The sequence below is a fragment of the Rhea americana genome, unplaced genomic scaffold (assembly GCF_003343005.1).
Source record: "Rhea americana isolate MKP2758 unplaced genomic scaffold, rheAme1 scaffold_32, whole genome shotgun sequence".
Lineage (NCBI taxonomy): Eukaryota > Metazoa > Chordata > Aves > Rheiformes > Rheidae > Rhea > Rhea americana.
The window spans coordinates 804,899-821,667 of NW_028186446.1; the positions used below are offsets into that span (position 1 = coordinate 804,899).

Here is a 16,769-nt window from a genome sequence, read left to right on the forward strand (position 1 = left end):
CAGCAAAAGTAGAGTGAAGCTTTATTGACACTTGCATTGCCGTCACTACTGTACTGAAAACTAACTGAGGAGCAGAGTAAGTGAACCTTACCCAGACTGCTTTCAGCTCTGGCTGTGAAAACGAAAGTTTAGAGCTAGAAAAATCCTATTTCATCTTTCTGCTTGACAGGACTCTTGCTGTTTAGCTGTCTACATCTCTTTATTCATACTATAGTCTCTAGTTTATTGTCACAACATCTTGAATAGCAATGCCTCCTGTTGGTTACAGAGAAGAATCTCTGCGTGAAGTGGTGCAGCTTCCTGGTGAGAGTAGTGGATGRGATCTCCCTGGGCTCCCAAAGAGAAGACCATCATCACCTTCCCTGTGTCACCAGCAGGATGAATTAACTACTATATTGAATTTATGCCTCTTACAGTACTCATGCTACAAAATATTTAAAAATACTTAAAATATTTTAAGTAGTTTAGCTGTACATCTTGCCATATATTAAATATTTTATAATCCAATTCAAAATTAATATTAATATTAACAAAATAGATTTTAATATTTWTATTATTTTTAATTATAATTTAAAAATAAAACATGAAAAGATCGGTGATTCCAGAGCTGATTTAGGTGTATGTTACTATTCTTGCTTTTGTGAGGTTGAGAGCTATATTCAGATTCCATTAAAACATAGTGTGAAGAAATGTGTGGTGGAGTATTACAAGTCACTAAATGATTAATTGGTARATATTGCTCACACGTGCTGCAGAACCTAAAGTATTTGTCTTTGTTTTTTCATGGAAAATATAAGCTGATCATAATGATGTGCCAAATCTTACAGTAAGTAATTTCTCRTAAAATTCCCCATGCAGTTGCCTTGGTAGAGGATATCAGACTTGCCAGTACAGAAATTGAAAAGGAGAGGCCAAAAAGTCCATGGGGTAGTCGCTGTGGCCACTAACTGTGGCAATGACATCATATAAATGCAAACTGACAATGACATTTGGATGCACCTTGAACTAAAGCTCGTATGCATAAGGCATGTCCAGCATATGGACATAGCCACACAAGCTTGTTCATAAGCCAGACCATGGTATCTAGCTGTAAAGTTTCATGTCTGGTATTAGGGATGGAGGGCCTGTTTGGGGCTATAGACTGGCTCTGCAGTTAGATGCCTAGGCAGTCACTACTGTGTCGTGCAGGCAGATTGGCTGTTAAGGGATGAAGACACTAAGTGTGATTTTGAGTCAGATGGAATCAGGGGTCTAAGAGAGAAGTCCTGGAGAGGAAACATTTGAGCAAATGTTAGTATTTGGAAAGAATTCTCATTTTGTAGCATTATTTGTCATTGAAATGTGAAATCAAGCTCCAAGAAGGTTCTGAAATTGGGTAGAACTCAGCTTTTCTATGTAATTCCTTGAGGACTCAACCCATTTGTAAGCCCCTAATTTCTTGTTGAAGAAAGTCTTTAGTAGTCAGTAGGAGCAGAAGCCTTAAGAAATTTCTCCTTTCTTCCTTTCRTGTAAGCTGCAATAAGAGCAGAAAAGCACAATGAGAATATTTGAAAAAGCARAAAGGCTTCAAGTTGTGCAAGGAAGAACTGGTGCTGTTTTTTTCATATTGTTTTTCTTTCTTCCAAGTAGGCACTGTGAAAACAGTTGCTGTTCCTAAGAGAAGTGATAAGAGAATTTTGATGTCCTTTTGGCTAACTTAAAAGGTACAATCATTGAATGAACTATCCATATGAAAAGAAATTCAGTAATTCTTTTGAAGAGAAGGACAGGATGAGAGTTTTAGAGCTAAGGCTATTAAATCAGGTATATTCACTGTAGTGTGGAGGGGGCTAATTCCCTGAAGTGCAAGGTAAGATCATAAATGAGCAGAGAGGAGGAGTTTGGGTAGGCATGAGGATAAAAGAGAATGTCYTAGCTAGTTAGATACAGAAATCTGCCTGCTAAGTGACTTTCTAGAATTTATCTGGCTGTCTTTTTTAGTTAGCTCATGATTAATCCTGAAACTATATTAGGACCATAGTTTTAGGCAAGTTAGGAGAATTGTCCCTTGTAGTCTTCCTGATTGGCAGATATAAACATCAGTTCTGTTCTCTCTTGTCTAGTGTTCCCCTTTCTTGGTCCTTGGTTTATGATAATAATCAGCCTGCCGTGTCATCCTGATGTACAAGATAGGCTCTTCTGAAAAATTACCTCCCCAGCTCACTCCTTCCATATTTATTAGTCTTGTTAAGAAAAGGAGTCTTTTATCGCATTTCTCAAAGCAACATGCTTGTAGTTTCCTGGCTTTTACAAATAGAACCTGATTCCCTCCCTTTCCCCCCCTTTTTTTTATTTTTTTTTCCCCCGAGGGAGAAGAATTTCCCCTTATATAACTGGGTTATAATTTAGATCTTTCCAGGTTACTTGGTGGAGAATATAAAACATCAAGGAAAAAATCTTTCACTTGATTAGAAGTTCAGTGATCCCCGTCTCCTTTGTATGAAAGAGCAGACATTCCTTTTACTGTAGACCTCTTGGGCAYAGTGCTTCCTGAGGCTCCCTTCTCAAAGCTCTTTTCTTCAACTTCGGTTGTTACTAATCGTGCCATTGAYACCACATTATTCTCTCATCAGTGTCTCCATCGTTTTCCTGAATATATCCATATGTCTGCTTCTAGTTTCCTCCAGGAGCTTGACATATCCAGGACTTTCTGCTGATTTCAGCTAAAACTCTGTTCTTCTTTTTGGTAACGTGTCTCAGCTCAGATCTCATATTTGATGTTCTTGTCAGGCAGTATATTTAATTTGAAAGTTCAGATATACATAATGGAGAGTTGTGGAAATAGAGTGGATGCAGAAATAGAAGAGAGAGAAAAAAATTTTGAAGARTTCCCACTGTCCAAGTGTCCAAGAAGAAATAGCAACGATATCAGACATCATGAAGCCAGTCAGTTATATCACTGATATGCCAACAGAAGTGCATTTTAGTACTATGATTTTGAACTTTATTTCTACATTTCTTAAGTTTGGAATTCCTCCTGTGGTCTCTACAGAGCCTGATGTCATTTCTCCTTTCCTTTCATAACTTCCAGGTATTCCGTCTTTACAACCTGTCAAATCAGGAGAGTTTATTTTTTTCCCCAAATCTTTTAATTGGCTTTYTCATTCTCATCTCCTTAGAAAATAAAATTTAAGTTTCATTACCACAGATATTTCCCATTTTGTTTTCCATTGCATATTCAAATACAAACCTGTTCCCTTTTTTCGAGGTCTTCTGTGGCTGGCTTTCTTCCTCTTTCAAGTCTAAATGCTTTACATTATCCTGGGTTTTTTTGTTTGTTTGTTTTTTGTTTTTCCCTTGTGACTTTAAACATCTGGTTCAGTCTGTCCTCTCTTCTCTTGCCACTTCAGATTTTTCCCTCTTTTAGTTCCTTGGAACATCCTTCTGCTGGATAACCAATCTATTTCCAAAGCCCATCTCTTCTYCTGGCTTCCCAATCTTGGCTTCAGTTCAGTAAACCTCTTAGGCAAATGCTGTAGTTGATTCCTGTTTAAGGTAGAATTTAGGCACGTGTATAACTGTGATCTTGAAAGTATCTATGGATGCTTTCCATAATTGAGGTCTTTTTCTGTAAAGAGCAAACCTTACCCCCCAAATCTCCTTCATCTCTGTGCTATTTTTATGACAATTTGGTGGAGTTGTTAGATTCCACTCTCCTGAAAAAGCAAGGAGGAACACCTCCCTCCCCCTTTTTCTTATCCTGGCCCTCATGCTCTTGGAATTGTGTGGGACAGACTGTGATTGTGATCCGAAGTGGTGCTATATGGTGTTGCTGCTGCTGTAAACAAAACAAGCTCCACTACCTTATTTGTGTACACTTGTAAAATAACAGTACTCTAAAAGCAGAATTGCTGTTATTAGTGTAACTGTATTTTCCTTGTAAAGGCCATAGGTCACATGTGCTTCTTGTGAAGTGTTTTATTTTTAGGTCTCAACATATGTGAATTTTTGCCATTCCTTTTCAAAGAATTCATCTCAGYGCTCAGCACATCTTTTTGAAAATCTCAAACCATAATATTTTCTCATACTGTGTGGATGTTTTTTTGCCATAATTTTCTACATCTCTAGTATTCCTAAAATTTTTTTTCATGATCTGTTGCTGTTTCACATGTGGATTTTCTTTATAATTATTATTAAAACTAAACCCAACAGATGGCTTTTAGTATAGATTGGCAGACAAGCTAAGCTATTCTTATTTCATCTCTACCGTAGGGAAGGATTGTGTTGTTTATGATGAAATGCATATTATTTTATTGCTGAATGCTCCGTGTCTTTTGTCGCTTAAATAATTTTCACTGTGTTTCACAAGTGTTTCACTGCAATTCTTTTTGTTTGTTTTAAAGAAATGGCTTTTGCTAAAATTATGCAGTTATATGCCTCCCTGTTACTGAAAACAAAACAATTCTCTGCATATGAGGTAATTTCGTAAAAGAAGCATATCTTTTGGCATAAGTTTCTAAGATTGTGTTGTTTTTAGATTATAGCTTAGTTTGTAATAGAACAGATCACATTATTGGACCTGCAAGTGTTGTGGGTGTTCTTGTGATATTTTCTGTGCAGTGAATCATAATAATAATCGATTATTTATGGGGTTTTCTGCTAACAAAATACTCCTGGATGTATCCTGCTTACCCTGTTATTTAGGGTAGGCTTTAAAAATACCTTAAATTTCAGACCCATCAGCTATTTGTAAACTCCAGGCTGAATCCCCAGCAGTTGTGCAGTGGCTCTCCTGTCATTCCCAGCCTCTTTGCCTCTCTTTCCTTGTTTTCAGAAATAGCTGAGAGTAAAAGTAGAGCTTTTAGTAAACCAGTGAAAGGAAATGTAACTTTTTACTGGAAAGAAGGTTTAGTGAATGCTGAGAAACTATGTATCTAACTTTAGGAAGCTACTAAATATGTTTKAAGAGACCTTATCTAGCTAGGTCTCTAATTCTTGCAAAGGCATGCAGATCTTTTGGAAGTCTTTGAACTTTCCACAAGTGGATGAGTATCACAAGTATCTAATATTGATGTCTAAAAGAGCTTACAAGATTGTAACCAGTTACTGAAAAGACCAAACCTTTTCTATGTGCTTCTCAATTATGGGTCATTCACAAGCTGCTGCGTGAAGCATCGGCAAAGGTCTGTGGGCCTGGTGAGAATTACTTRAGTCTTAGTGGGCAGGTTGGTGGGAAGGAGTGAGGGCTCATTGCTCTTTCTTGCTCCCCTGTTTACAGCTACTCAGGTGCTTTCCTCCCCTTACATCAGCTCTGGAGCTCAACRTACCTTTTCACAAGGGACTTTAACTAACTGACTAGCACAGCAAAATCATGGGTTTGTTGAACCCTTCATGTGTATTTTGATGAGTACTAGTACTGACACCAAGAGTACTTTGATGAGTGTTAGTCCTGACACCAAGAGTATTTTGAGGAGTGCTAGTGCTGATGCGAGGGAGGTGGCAACGCGTGCTGCTGAGAGGGGCACTGAGGCCTCCTGCTTTCAGCAGCAGCAAGCTGTGAACTCACGCACGGTGCCCAAGGGTACCTGACCCTTGTGGGCAGTTGTCCCAGAGATGCTCCCATTTGCTCCCGTTCAGAAATTTCTTAGCTTCCCTCTTTATGTTGCTTCTGTTGTTTGCACACGAATATAAAACTTTTTTTTTTAACATCCAGTCTCCATTTATTCGTGGATAGCCTGTGTCCAGTGGATGTCCTGCCAATATTTTCTATGTCTTTATCAGCTGTCTTCACATCTTGGTGCATAGTCTGGTGCATTCAGATCCTCTCACAACTTTCGTTCTGCCAGGCTTTGTGAGCTTTCCATTCCTGGGCTATCGCAGAGGCTGTCTTTGCCTCTAGCCAGCTGAGCTCTGAGCAAAGCTGTGCAGTRCCTGCCCACGGTGTTGGAAAATGGTCTCCCTTGGACAGTGATATTAATCTTACSTTGGTTTGACTCAAAATAGGTCTTGTTTGCTATATTTTGGGATGACAGTCACATTTTTTTCAGGAAGATGCCCTATTGATCTAGAAAATGATTTTGTCAGAGATGAGTACAGTCAGATCTTTCTTCCTTACATACCAGGGAACATAACAAAACAACGTAATAGAAATTGCCTTTAGCCCTTAAGTGCATAAATTTGCTGTTTGTACAATTGAATTTGATCCTCTTTCTAATATCCTGTCCTGAAGATCATCCAACTCGTTCCTAAGGGAGTTCTTTCAATTCTCTTCTATATTTCTAACTTAGTATTATCAGCATATTTCATTAGATCATGCTTACTTTTTGTGTCTGGATTATTAGTGAAAATATCAAATTAGGCAGTTCATAAGGCTGATAGGACTGGGTCTATACTATCAACATTATCTTACTCTGGGTTCACTCTAGGCAATTACCAACACCTAAGTGAGCAAACTGACAAAAAGGCTGTTTTGCTAGTGCCAAAGCTCTGGAAAGCGAGGCAGCTGCTACCTCGGGAGCCGTATACCGCACCTGGGGTGGGCTGCCGCCCGCATGGCTCTGAGCCCCTCGCCTGCTGATCCCCGGGCAGTGAGTGTGCTGCTGTTTGAAGGTGGCCTCCTCTGCCAGGAGGATTTGTGCCCATTGCCTCCTGTACCATAGTTCAGTTCAGTTCATAGTCCCAAATCTTTACAAAAATTTCTTCTAGATGAGATTTTGAAAAATTTGAAAGCATTTATTGAAATTTCTGGTTTATAACATTTGTTTTCCTGGCTTACGAGGGATAGAGCCTTGACTGGTTTGGCATGGGTGTCTCGGTAAACACAGAGTGATTTTACTTGTTTGTATTTGCCTCAAGTCTAATTATTTCATTCTCTTTAGTGTTTGTTCCAAAGCCTTGCGTGCTTTTGAGGCTGGGTTTGTTGTTGCACAGATCATTTTCCTCTGATACCGTAAAAGCCGCGGGGTTCCTGGAGAGAGTGAGTGTGAGTTTAGTTACTACCGCCGGCTGCAGCCTGCCAGGAGAGCCGGTGGCCAGCGTGTCACCCCCTGAGCACCTGAGCACGTMCCCGCTGAGCGGAGCTGGCGTGAGCCTGCTGTATCTGCGATTCCTGCGCACGGAGGTTTCATCTACCCGTTCAGCAGGGTCTGGAACTCACTTTTAGGATGTATTTAGGATGTATTAAAATGACATTTCATTATTGTGCYGTTACGTTCGTATGAGTCTGCGGGAGACAGTTGCCATTTTCATTCAGATGCAGCCTGCTGTAGCAGTGACTCCAACTGCTTTCTCGCCCTACTGTTAAAAAAAAAAAAAGAAAAAACCCAAACCTTACCCAATTTCCTTATTGTTCTCCTCGAACAGAAAAATTTCTTGAATTAAAACCATTATCAATGGCTGTCTCTGAGCATTCCGTAAAGAAAAATCTCAGCTCTCCTTGTCTCGCCTTTTGATATTTAAAATCAGCCTATCCTATGCTTGGTGTAACTCCATTGGAGAGAGTCATTTCAGTCATTTTTGTGAACATTTTAGGGAAAGGATCCTGCAGTTTTTGCCCTTTTCAAATGTAAATGTTTAATCAGTGCTTGCTGAGAGAGAGTGCAAGAACACATGCACGAAACTTATCATTCTTTTTTTTTCCTTGCAGTGATCTACTGTCTTCTGAGTATCTTGAGAGGCATATCGAGCAAGGTGGAAAGACAGTGGAAGTTAAAGTAAGAATTTCCCTTTTCTGCTTTGCCTTACATTTTTATTTGTTTTGCTTTAGATGTTAATGCAAACTCTCTTATTTTCTTAAAAGGAGAGAAATCTGATTTTCAGGTGATCGGTTTTACTCTTTTGTGGCAAACATGTTTTATGCTTTCTAAATTTGCAGCTTTCTAAATATCAAAATACAGACATTATGGACAAATTCAGTGTCGTAATTTTTATGTCCAAATGGTATCCATGGAAAATACATACATGGTAGTCCTTTTTGCTAATTAATAAATTTTACTTTTGAAGGAATTTACTATTGAAGAAAATCTATTTTTTTAGCTTTTTCCCTAACTAATCTTACTAAAACCCAAGTTTGTTTTTTTTAATGAGCTGCTTCATAAGTGAGAAGAGCAAGATATGTATGATATTTCCACCATTGTATGGTGTCACTGTATGATCTAGCCAGCATTTGAAATTGTGGGTTTCTTTCTTTGAAGGTTTGTTGATATGATGGCTACAAAATGTTTGTTACAGTTACCTTCTAAGAAATGTCTTACTGTTTTTACAGGAGTGCTTTTGTATTTGCATACAACATGGGAGAATATCCCTGAGGACCTTGTGTTTGTTATGATAATATTGTGTGGAAGTCAGATATAGAATTAATGTATATATTATACAAAGCATGCATGAATATAATATATGCTGTGCATAATTGAAGCTCCTTAAAGGAAACAATCAGGTCAAATTTTGTTCAAATTTTACTTTTTACTTAGAAAAGTCTTTTACTAAATTTGAGATTGTCTAAATATCCTGAAACAAATGCGTTAACCTCTACAACATTTTGAAAGCAGAAAGGACAAAGCAATCATATAGCCACTGAATACCTGAAGATACGTTTCCTTTGGTTTATCCTTTTCTAGAATTTGCAAGCTTGAAATCTGTTTTCTTTTTGCTCTCTGATAACAATCTGAATACATTATCAGATTGAGACACATACATGTTCTGTTAAATCGTAAAGAATTATTTCCCAATCAGCTATGCTCTGCAGTCAAGAAATCTTGACTCAAATTCAGAACATGAGTCAAAGCAGAAGTAAAGATAACAGATGTTACTAATAAGAACAAAACAATCCATTTTTTCTGCATCAAGGAGTTACATGTTAACCAAGTTAAACATTCTGAGTCTCATCACTGAATTAGGACAAATCTGGTTCTGATGAATAAGCCTTATTCTAACAAGTAAATATTTGAAATCRGTGGCTCTTCTCATGTAAGTGATGTCTAATTGCATGGGAAGAGATGGCCAAATCAAGCCTTTAAGAGAAAAGATCAGAAAATGTTTCCTAGGCAAAATACTGCCCAGTCTTCAGGGTCACAGAGATAATTTCCCCTTCAGTTAGCAGCCGTGCAGGATTGCAGGGTAACCTTGGCAGTTGCTTTCACTGGCTAGCTTAGTGCCATCAACTCTTCTTTTAATAAAGAATTGGTGTTCTTCATTGATCTTGGCTCACAAGATGGACTGAACTGTGAAAAAAGGATCACTCTGCTGTTTCACCCTCTTCTGCAAAGAACAGTTGTTTCCTTTCCCTTTGGTGGTGTGCTTACCGCTCACCACTGTCTGCTGCTCCTCCAGGCTCCTGTGCCGGAGTGCGAGAAGCACGTCCGGAGGCTCCTCTGACCTCTGGGAGAGCTCGGCACAGAGCTGTCCTGCTGAAGTGTACTAGCGAGGGGTTTAATCTGTTTTTCGTTTGTTTTGCAGCAACTGAGCATCTGGAATCAGAGGAGATTAAATACCAAAATATTCAGAAGAACTCATTGGCCACAATTACTCTCCAGTTTTCAGAAAAGCTCAGATATCAAAGGTTTTCAGAAAAGTTCAGGCTGCGCAGTACCTTTTGATGCCAAGCTCCAAGTGAGGTTAATTTTCAGTACCCAATAGCTTCTTAGATAATCTGACTCCCTCTGACCCACCAGTTTTTTGCAGAATAGCAATAAGGTATGGAGTAAGGGCTGGAGAGCCCTACTGGTCCATGGAACTGTTTTTGAAAAGCCCAGCAATATCTGTTTTGCATTTGAGAAACTGCACTCTGGTTTTAGTTCAAATGGTTTTGAAAACCTTATTGCAAATATAAAAAGTTTTTTTGATGGTGATTTAGTACCTTCAATTTCTGTGGTAACTGTTTTATAGTAACCAGTAAAACCAGTCTTGAACTACTGCTTATTATACACTCTGGACAAAGCATGAATGATAATAATAAATCCTAGCAATTGTGCAGATTGCTTTGATACTCATTTAAAAATAGTTAGTGAATGGGTGACATTTATAAGTAAATCTCAGAAAAGGCATGCAAGGCATCCTATTCTTCAACAAAAGCAGAATGAGAGGTATTTCAGAAAGGAGTCAGTCCTGTATCACTCACTGCAACAGGCTGCTCTTTGCCCTCCTCTGTGTGCTTTTTCTTCTGGGGTAGGCAGGAATAGAGGAGATTGGGCAACATCTCTCTTCCTTCTTTGATGAGAGAAAGAGTGACTGAAAAAGTATGTCTGCCATTCACTGCCAGCTGCAGGCTTTGAACAAGCCTTTTAGACTGCAAAGGCAGTAAAAGGGCTTTCCCTTTGTAAGGAGGGGTGTATTTTAAAATACATGTATTTTTCCTCATTCCATTTCTCCATGCTGCATATTGCACAAACACACAAGTAGTCAGTGTTGCTGTCATGTCATCAGCAGTATGGGAGAAGGCAGGAGCTTTAGCTCACCAGGGGAATGCAGCTGTACATAGACTCAGCATTTTGAGAATGTTACTAGCGTGAATATATTCAGGAAGCAGATGCCTGCCTTGGCACATATGCAATGCAGAATTGATAAGAACTACTTTTAACACTTTCTTCCCCCTCACAAGCCCCCTTAGCAAAACTTCCTGTTCTGCAGAATATAAACAGAGCTTCTGCCATTGGTTAGGATGTTCTGGAGAGGAGAAGGGGCAGGGAAAGGAAGAAGTATGTATTTTAAAATCCCACTTTTAAGGAGCAAAGGAATTTATGTAGAGAGGAGAGTCCTCTGTTTAACACATCATTTTAATATAAGAGAAAATTGAATTTAATTTGATTGCTGTATAATTCATTAATAACTTGGATCATTGTGAAGGTGGAGCATGTTTATGCCCTGTTTTTGCAGAGTGTGAGTATTTAGCTGTTGCAGAAGAGGGGCCAGGATGCCTCTCTGGGAGGTGTTTTTGTTGCTTGGCACACTTGGGCAGCACCTAAGACATGCTGATTAAATCAGCCACTATGTGCAATACTTAAGAAAAAGAAAAGAAGTTAGATGTTTGAATTATTTCTGTGTTGGCCTCCTCCTCCCCCCTTTTACTTTAGATGGTGTCTCTAACTGCTTAGGAAAGCAGCAGTATTGTCCTAAATTCCCTCTGGAAGCAAAGAGAATAATCACTTAATAAGAAAGAGAAAAGCCCTTCATGCATTGCCTTTTCCTGATTGTGTCAGTCCAGATCATCCTATGCTCACAGCACGTAAATACTGAACTTGTGTATACTTTATGTTGCTGCAGTATATCTCTGTGTCCTTTTATCTTTCTCTCTCCCTCTCTCTCTCTCTCTCTTTTTTTTTTTTTTTTTTTTTTTTTTTTTTTTTTTAGGTTATCATTCCGTCACTGATGCTGTCAGTGAGATGAAAGGCAAAAACCAGCTATAGTGCTGAGTAATTCCCATTGCCGGATTTTTCTTCATAAGAAGGAACAACTGATATCTTCAGTGACTTTTTCTCTTATAAAATGTTTCAGTTTTTCTTGTTTTGAGAGTAGAGGAACGAATGTGTTTTTTGGTATTTCCCAAGAACATCGGACAATTCTATAAAAGTTCCTAGAAAATTACTTTCTGAAACAATTAAAGAATGAAAATAATTCAATACCCAGTCAGAGAAATTACACAGATAGAGTTATGGTAGCTAAATGTCATGTTTGTTTTGATGGCATATATAACTGCAAGGAACTATATTTCATACCTAATTCTAAAATTCTGAAGTACATGTGCCATGGACAAAATATTACAGAAAGAATGCCTAAAGCATAAAGTAACATTTCTTTTTGCTTCCACTTCACAGCATGTTCATTGTTGTGATAGTGTTGAACAGTATAAATGGAATAATAATAAATGCTAGGTGCTATTTTTTGCTTACAGTGTTGACAGAGAAGCTTTGGCCAATCTTGCCCCATGGCGTAAGTTTTTACTGCCTTGAGCCACCCCGAGGCATTTTCCTGCCCACCGTGGTCTTCTGCTGGCAGCTGCCGGGTGAAGCGTAGGCAGGGCCCTTCGCACGCGGTGGAAGTGCTCTGCAGCGGCGGGGTCCTGGGGTGGCTTTGCGTCCGCTGGGCGCTCTGCAGAGGKGCAGCCCGTGCGGCTGGGGAGTGAGGGCGGTGGGAGCATGCATTTTGATGTATCGCAGCAAATGAGAGTCCTCAGCTGCTGGAAGCAGTCATTATTTCTTTTTATTGTGTGTGTYGTGTGGCTAGTAGGAAGCACTTGGTGCCTGTTATTGTAACTATTTTAAAGCCTGTAYATAAGAGGGAAAAATTATTGTTGTTCAGTGCTGTGCTGTGATTAAAATCTCAACTGCAGTGTGCCAATGACATATTTTTGAAGGGCAATTTAAATGCCCTTTTTAAAGGAAAATAGTACAGAAGGGAGGAAGATATTAAATATTAGAAGGATAAAGAAGGCTGAGGACACTTGAGAGCTCAGGCATAAACTTTTCRTTGTATCACCACAGATACTGACTCATCTTACTGCCACAGTAATTTGAGGKGCAGCTAGGATACAGTCTTGCTCAGTGACCTGGTCATTTTATTGTCAAGTGATACATCACCAATTTTACAGGAAGGAGCTTCCGTCACCACCTCCCAGTTTTAAGGAAATCTGTGCACTACCTGAGCTTCATCGTTCCTACTCAGAGGAATTGCTCTGTTATTTTATTTTTTTTTGGGGGGGGGGGCTTTGATAACTCGCTGTTTCACAAGCAAAAGGGAAGGAGTTTCAACTTGGCAGAAAAGCCTGTGTACTAAGTATGCTTTCCTGGTAGGGATGACACCTCGTTCCTGAAAAAACAGAGCGATAATTCATCTTGTGTGGTGGGGAGTGACAAGCAGGAGGAGTTTGGGGATAGGAGGTTTAAGCATATGTTGGTGAAGATATCCCAGAGGCTGCACAACCTAGTGATGCATACCCTGGAGGAAAAATGAAACTAAAAAGGAACTAATCAGAAATAATGTGAGACTTACATATGTCCATTTCTGGCAGGGGTTTTTCTGCTGTATCCAGTGACTACAGAAGTTAGCAACAACAACAAAAAATCACTCTCTTGCTTATTTGATAGAGGAATTTTAACAGGGGAATCCCTTAACATCATCAGAGCCCCACTCCCCTATTCCCTCAGTAGAGCTCTGCTTGCCTCGTAGCAAATCATTAATAAATCTAGGCCATAATCTGCATTTTAGTGATWGCAGTAAACTTGACAAAGAACTGCATCAGGCACATTGACAGAGAGTCTGTGAGTGTGATGCAGATTAGTAGGGAATTTCCACAAGACTGGTCTTCAGACTGCTCTCATCGAGTATTTTCATTAATGACCTAGATAGAAAAGTATATTAGTGAAGTTTGKTGGTGGTCCAAAATTGGGAAGTATTTCAGTATACAGAAGGATAAGGTGGAGAGCTGACTATCTTTGATGAATGGAATAAATAAAAGTGGATGAAATTCGATGGTACAAATTGCAAGTTCTTTCACTTAGGGACTAATTATAGGAGTTTCTTCTGTAAGTTGGGAGTTCATAAATTCACAAAAAGAAAAAGATTAGAGAGTAGTAGTGGAGCAGAGAATGACTGTAAGGTATCATCAGGATGCTGTCATGACGAAGGGACCTGATCCCAGAATATATTGGCTAAATTATTTCCGGTAGTTTGGATAGCGTTAATGCTATTGTACGTGCTCTGATGAGGAGCTGACAAAATATGAAAATTTCTGTGCATTTTCAGTTTCTCTTGATATCTTTTGTTTAGCAGTGTCATGCTGCCAGCCTGAATCAATAGGTGTTGAGGAATATCTCTCTTCTTTTAGCATTGTTTGAATTATGGAGACAATTCCTTTGGATTTCCGTAAAATGTAATATCCACTCTGGGACACCATTGCAAGATAATAAGTCATCATGTATAATGCATTTTTGGACCTAAAGGTCCTGCAAGCTGGTACTTTTAATATAGATTTGAATTAATTTTTTGTTTGTAAGTTTACCTCTTTGCTATTACTAGCTTATTTTCTACATGCATCTTGCCACTGGGAACAAAAAATTTAGAAGTGGCAGCTTTTAGTTCTAGGAGTCTTTCTCAGGCCATGCTTTTGAATACATTATACTGGAATGAATCTTGGATCATGACTCATGTAGATTCTTGCAGRTTTAATTATATTGTTTAATTATATTTAAGTAAGTCTTGGAGAAAAAAATATTTCTGAGAGCCAAATCTGTCAAGTGCTTAAAATGGATATAGGACTTGTGGATGTTGACTGCAGTGATGGACTCCTGGATCTACTGAAGTCAGATCTCAGGTGACTTTATTGGCAGAAGCACTTCACCTTTTSAGTGCTCTCTGCCTCAGTTTCCCTTTGTCCCAGCAGGAACAGAGCAGTCCACTGCCTGAATTCATTGAAATGTCCTGTTAGATTTTGTGTGCTTCATGAAGTTTTTTCCCATGAGATAAAACATATGCAGGATAATGGTATAAATCAAATGTTCTGTAAAATCAGGCCGTGTTTATGTGCAAACCCTGAGTATAGCTAAGGCAAATTAACTACCGATATAGTGTTAAAGTACATTAAATCACTTTGCAGTTGCTCTTATTAAAAAATAAAAGTATCCTTTTTGGGTTTAACTTAATCCCCTTGAAGGAGAAATAAGCTAAAGCAAACAGAAGCTGCTGTATGTCTGAGAGAACRCTTCCACACAAAATTTTAATGTGCTTTAGCTTTACTTACTTCATCTTGGCTACAGTAAATAGCCCTGTGTAGACACATCTCATTTCCTATAGATACAAAACCGTCACTGTATTATATATGGTGAGTTAATGTTTCTAGAACTTGTAATTCTCACTTCAAGAGAAATTTCCGGAATAACAAAGAGCTAATAAGGAATTTTGATCACTGTTTTCCTCCAGGCTTTAGGCAGATAGGTATTGGTGTAGGTACATGCCGACAGGCTGTCTTCTCATCTCCTGTGTTGTGTTTATGGTAATCTGGCACTTCACGTGGTTACAGCTTGGCTCCTGAAGACTCAGGATAGGCGTATGAGCTTCTGTGAAAGATGCGGGAGGGTAGGTTATAAAGATTTTTTATGTAGCCTTTTAAAAGGCTTTTTAAAGGGGTTTTCTTTAATACACACAGGAAGAGCACAAAGTAACTGTCATTACAATTATTTGTGTGGCGTGACTCAGAGACACTAGGCACTCTGACAACAGCCAACTTGAAGATAACAGAGTAGGAAAGAAGAGGTAACCAACTCTGCTCTCTTCTGCCTCATCTGCATTTGGCAGGTGCTAATTAAAGTCATCTTCTTTAAGGCTGAAGCAAGGCAACTGAAGGGGCTGTTTCCCAAGCAGATRCTAAGGCAGCTCCCTGGCCAGATGGCACTGAGCTGACGTGGGCTCTCCATCCACACCCTGCAGCTAAATTCAGGGAGCATCTTCTCTTGTAGCTCCTGGGCAGTAAACACAAACCCTCTTTTGGCCTCAAACCCTGGAAGCTGGGCTAATAGCATTCRCCATCTGCTGAGAGCCCTCACCATGAGTCACAAACAGTAAGGCGGTTTGAGTCGCCTGCATGCACAGTCCCATCATGTCAGCGCGCGTGTGTTTTTAAGGATGCTGCCAATAGTCTTGAAACGTTAGTATTTTCTGGAGAATTTTAGAAGTAGTGACGCTTTATTTCTAATTTTAGAAATCATACATCTAATTTCTAGTTTTCTGATTTCAGAATCTGAAAGTGTTATCACCTAATGTCACTACTGCGCTTTGGCTCTGAATTACATGAGCACATGTCATAACTGTCCTACAAAGAGAGAACATCATTTAAATTTTCAAAACCCTTGAGTTTTAGGAGTCTTACAGTACAACGCAGCTAAATCTAGAAACCTGCTCCACAAAAAGCAGTGCCATGTTTCCACGTTTTCAACCGAGCTGTTACTCGGTTGTGCAAGGGCCGAGTCTGCACCACCTGGCCCCTGGCTCTGCTGCCGGGCAGCACAGCCGTGCCAGCAGGGCCCCTTCCCTTGGAGAAGCATTCATCAACTAAAACAGATTCTTCTCCTGATGCAGTTGCACTGCTTCTTCAATGACACAGGCCAAAGCGTTGTTTCCAGTGACTTTACAAATGGAAACTCATCCATAACAAGTCATTTACTGCCTTAGAGGAGAGATCAGCTAGAGATGGGAATTCTTCTGTTGATATTTGTGTTGCGCAGTCTTAGTTATCACTGGGTTAAAACTTGTGCAAGCATCAATAATTTGTAAAGAGATCTAAGTGATGATTAAGGAAGCAATTTTAAAGCTTGTGACCCCGCAATGGGTAGCTCTTTAAAAAGCTGATCATTATCTGGCATTTCACAATATAGCAGCTTGGACGTTAGCTTGTCTTCTGGGAGCTTTCTACTGCAAAGAAAGAGGGGGCTGTAGTAGGAGGATCTGAACTAGACTGGCAATCTTCTTTCCTTTGGACTAATGAGTGTTAAAATAGGAATATGTAGCTGCTCAGAAGAGGAAGTTAYTAATTTTAGGTCCAGTGCCTGAACGTAGCATGAGTCCTAATGGCAAGTACCTCTCCTAATTGCAGAAAAAATGCTTACTTGAAGATCCGATGGGGTGATTTGAAAGCAGATGAATGAGCATCCTTAAATTACCTCCCCTGGGAAGGTCAGAGTATCTCTGAGGTGAATAACAAAACATTTTCAGTGTATTGTCAGCAAATACTTTCTTCCTGAAGACTGTAGAGAGGAGTGAACCACAGCCATCACTGACTGTAATGGCTGCTCTTTACTTATTTCCCT

At 39.4% G+C, this 16,769-nt stretch overlaps 1 protein-coding gene across 2 annotated transcripts in view; it reads left to right on the plus strand.

Moving 5' to 3' along the window:
• ADAM22 (ADAM metallopeptidase domain 22) overlaps positions 1-16,769 on the plus strand; it is a 123,766-nt gene that overhangs the window by 37,639 nt on the left and 69,358 nt on the right. For both annotated transcript variants that reach the window (XM_085310467.1, XM_085310466.1), the window contains exon 2: positions 7,625-7,691. The gene's annotated coding sequence lies outside the window, so the exon portion shown is untranslated. The remainder of the gene's footprint in view (positions 1-7,624; positions 7,692-16,769) is intronic.